The sequence below is a fragment of the Limulus polyphemus genome, unplaced genomic scaffold (assembly GCF_000517525.1).
Source record: "Limulus polyphemus unplaced genomic scaffold, Limulus_polyphemus-2.1.2 Scaffold2591, whole genome shotgun sequence".
In the NCBI taxonomy this organism is placed as follows: Eukaryota; Metazoa; Arthropoda; class Merostomata; order Xiphosura; family Limulidae; genus Limulus; species Limulus polyphemus.
This window is the reverse complement of record NW_013668201.1, coordinates 156,377-161,101: the sequence shown is the minus strand read 5'-3', so window position 1 is coordinate 161,101 and position 4,725 is coordinate 156,377.

Here is a 4,725-nt window from a genome sequence, read left to right as displayed (position 1 = left end):
TTTACCAATGAATAGTGGGATTGACTGTCACATTATAACGCCCCCATGGCTGAAAGGGCGATCATGTTTGGTGGGACGGGGATTCGAACCCGCGACCCTCAGATTGCGATTAGAGCACCATAACCACCTGGCCATGCCAGGCCGTGTTGAAAAAGACACACAAGTGGACAAGAAATTGGGTAGGAATAAGGAATGACTTCTCCAACTTGATTAACCAACCCACACAAGCTGCCTCCAAAAGCATCAGATGAGTCTGATGGGCAGAATTCAATTCAAAATTGGCTAACAGAAGCCAGTCATCCATGTAATGGTATAAGTGCAACCCCCAAGCATGCATATGTAGGATAAAAACCTTGACCACTTGACAAAATACATACAGGGTCGAAGTAAGCCCAAAGGGTAGGGTGCGAAATTATTACACTACCCCATGATTAACAAATCAAAGATAGCATCTCGACACATGAGATGTTGGGATATGCAGATAAGTATTCGTGATATCTACATTGGTCATCATACACTTGGAAAAAAGCCCACCTTAGGGTGAGAAAAGACTCCATGGTCCCTGGTTTTTTTGTTTTTTGTTTTGGTACCACAAACAGACTGGAATATAAACCTGGAGAAGCATGAGTTACGAGTTCACTAGCTTTCTGGGAGAAAATATTTTGTGCCACCTCAGAAAGACGTTCACTGTTGGTAGGATACCAAGGCAACGGAAATTATATGGATACCTGAGATAACATAGGAGGGAAAGGAAGTGGATGAAAAATTCCTTGAATAATACCCAAATAACCCAAAGGTCTGTGGTGAAATCTCGCCAAAGGGGAACAAAACTGGTCAAGCAAGGCTCCACCAGACCAGAACCCATTGGGTAGTCACCAGTATAGTTTGCAATGTGTCCATCTGCATTGAATAATATGACGAAAAGAGGAACCCCTAGAGGTAGAAACTCGTAAGGGCTGGGGATAAGTGGAACAGGAAACAGTAATAGGGGATTGTCTAGGCTCTGAATGAGACAAATGATAATCAAAAATAAGTGTCAATTGCTGTCTTATCGATTCCACATGTGATTCCAAAGTCTCAGGAATATTTCCAAAAACAGACCACTGGAGAAAAGGGGCCATACATAAGTCCCGGAGATAAGTAGGCGGTAAACGAATTGGGGACAATACAGTGTGTCTACCCAGAAGATCCCAACAACAGAGAAACCACGTGTGTAACTAAAGAGCTGAAGAAGACAAACGTGCCAAAGTAGAGGTAATCAGGGAGATAATCAAAAAACGAAAATTCAGCCTGATGGTATGCTGAAGCAAACTGATCGAAAGCTTGTAGAAGGCAAGGCATGCTAGCACCCTTACACATCTGAGATACAAAATCCTCTGCATGAACCCTACTATCTGGGGAAGTGGGAAATACAAATACAGTGAGTAGGGAGTATCATGTAACAAGGAAGGAAGGGGATTATAAGAAATCGGAAAAATGAGTAAAACAGAACACACCTGAGAAATCATGTCCAAAAAAGCCATAGGCTAGCTGATTCCGCAGTAGGGGCATAAGAAGACAGAAGCAAAATCAGGTGGAGGAAAAATGTTGTCAAATTCCTCATCATCCTGAACAGGTTCAGCATGTTCAGGAGGAATATAGGCAACATCAGGATGAGAGCCAATAATTCCACAGTAGAGTTCCCCCACCTGCAGCCTTTGTAAGTGTGCTGGTAGAAGGTATTAACCTCTGAAGTGATAACTTGGACTTTAGAATTCATTGCTAAAAATGAAAAACTAGGGGAAAATAAAGTTACCTTTACGTTTGCAAACTTTTGTAAAAATGAAAAGAACAATTCCACTTCGAAATAAAGGATATAACTGTTCAAAGAAATTTTTTTAAATGCACTAAGTTAAAAAAAAACACATGATTGTAGAGTGCAATGAAAAATATCTTGACAGGAGCACAACCAAATGAGAAGTGCTAGTTTGGTAGAATTGAATAGAGGGAGTCATGTGCATCAGGAGGGTGTGACGCTTTCTTATTGGTGTAGGGTTGTCCCATGATGATTTACATATAAGACGCAATTGAACCATGTTGATCGTGGGGTACATGGGAGCCCAAGGGTTGTGGCGTGCAAAAACATGTTTTGCATAAAGAGGGTAGCACTGAACGAGAATAGCTATTTATGTGAAAGGAGGTAATGTACCATATCGGATAATATAGACATCATTCTTGGTCTTCCTCTGACCCCTGGGTCTCTCCTAAAATGTATCAATAAACAAAAGTTTATGGACCTGTCAAGTAATTGAGTTTACTCAAAGACAGTTAACAATAACAGCAAACACATTCATTAACAAAACAGCAAATAAATTTTTATTTCCAGAAAGTATAAAACAATGATGAACAAAATATATTTTCAGTAGAGCTGTCTGAAAAGTGTTGATCAGGTCAATCTTGGTTTTAAATTGAAGTTTTAGAGTTCAAGAAAATTTAATAAAAGATAACATACTTTAAATAGCAATTCTGAAATAATTTATTCCTTAAAATTAATAATTAAAGAAACAGTAATCACTATTTTTGTGTTCTTAAAATACATACTAATTCCTATAATATAACACAAAACTAGTTTAGATCAATATTAAAACATCTCATTAAATTAGGTAAATGCCATTATCAAAATATGTCCACCATCAAGATTCCTGTCCTTGTTCCTCTCTTTAGTCTCCAATAACCAATTGTTGGTTATGCTCTTCAACTAAATCTTCTACCTTTAATGAACGCTATACAGCTACAGTTATAACTAGTTACATTCTGTGCAGTACTGGTTTTTGAAACTTTGTTAAATGACTTTGCAAAACATCTTTTAACAGACTTTCCCAAATTTTCCCCACAACTGTATTATGTTGTGAGAAGAATTCAGAATCAGACATAACCTGAAACAATGTCAGGGGATACAGAGTTGTGTGAAACTATACTGTTGTAGTATGCCAGGGAACTTATACTGAAATAATTGTTAAAAAACTATCCATATGCAAATTAACTGTATGCTGTTGTAGCATGTGGAAATAATGTAGTAAATAAATTTATCTTATACTATACTTAAATATTTATAAATGATATAAAACCCTAACTCCTAATTCTTTTCGGTTATTCCATGAAGCAGAATTATAATAAAAAAAATCTTCTTCTGATCAGCTATTTATGTAAAGTTTTAAATTTGTACACTGTGTTTTTACTTGGATTAGATTGGCTTTTTGGTGATTGTTTATATATTTGATAAAAACTTCTCTGTTAGGCAGGCCTAAAATATTAACCCTCTTTGAGAATTTTATTGGATAGTCAACATTGTTTCACTGAGGGAAAATCTTGCCTTATAAATCTTTTAACATCCTTTGAAAAGGTTACTTCTTATGTAGATGAGAGTAAGGGTGTAGATTGGGTGTATCTGGATTTTCAGAAAGCATTTGGCAAGGTGCCACATATTAGGCTTGTAAAACAAATTAGCTCTATAGGTGTGGGGGATAAGTTAGCAAATTGGGTAGAAGAGTAGCTGGGTGGACGAAAGCAGAGGGTTGTTACAAATGGAGTTCAGTCAAACTGGATTAATGTCACAAGAGGGGTACCTCAGGGCTCAGTCTTAGGACCTTTCCTCTTTTTGATTTACATCAATGACATACATGAAGGGATAGTCAATAAATTACTTAAATTTGCAGATAATATTAAGGTCTTAGGTGTGAAGAGGATGCTGCTGATTTACAAATGGATTTAGATCATTTAGATCGTGAGTTGGGCAAATAAATGGCATATGGGTTTTAATTATAATAAATGCAAGATAATGCATGTGGGTTATCATAATGTTACGACAGCGGAAGTCACGTGACGCTAGTAACACGTCGTGAGATTCTAGAAAGATCAAGTCTGTTCCTGGCAACTCTAGTCATTTCTACATGCCCTCTATTTTTGTATATATAAGCCCGGAAATAAAGTGGGGGAGAGTGACGGCATAGATAAGGGCAGATAGGAAGATATTGGGACAGATACTTGAATCGAGTGAATGGTAGTGACCATAAGTAAAGTGCGTGAATCGTTGTGAATTATAGCATGCGCTTAAGTTAAAGTCACTGTGGAAATTCTGTGTATTGCAAAGTTGTGTTAAGAAATAATAAATTAGTTTTATTTAAGAAAAGACTTGTATTGCTGAATTTCTTCAGAAAGAATTTTTACGGGAAATTAACAAACGACCAGAGACGTAACAAACTGGTGTCAAAAGTGGGATGAAAAAAAAAGAACATGGAAAGGAGAAGCGGCAAATCAAACTACAGCTTAGCAGATTTGATGGCAGCAATACAAGAGCGGCAAAATAAACAAGAAGAACGAGAAAAGAAACAAGAAAAGAAACGAAGAACAATAAAAGAAACAAGAAAAACGAGAAAAAGAACAAGAAGAGAGATTACAGCAGTTGCTGGAGGAAAAGAAAAGAAACAAGAAGAGAAATTACAGCAGTTGTTGGAGGAAAAAGAGATTACAGCAGTGGCAACTGGAACAAGAAAGGAAACAGGAAGAAAGTATCCAACAGTTGCAGGAAAGTCAATAACAGTGGCAAGAAGAACAAATGAAAAACATTAGCAAATTTCGAAGTGAATTAAATACATTAAAGGATGATTTACTGTCTTTCACACAAGGAGGATATATTAGTCATCGACCTAATCAGCCTCAGACAATGGGAAGCCCCTTCCAGACCCC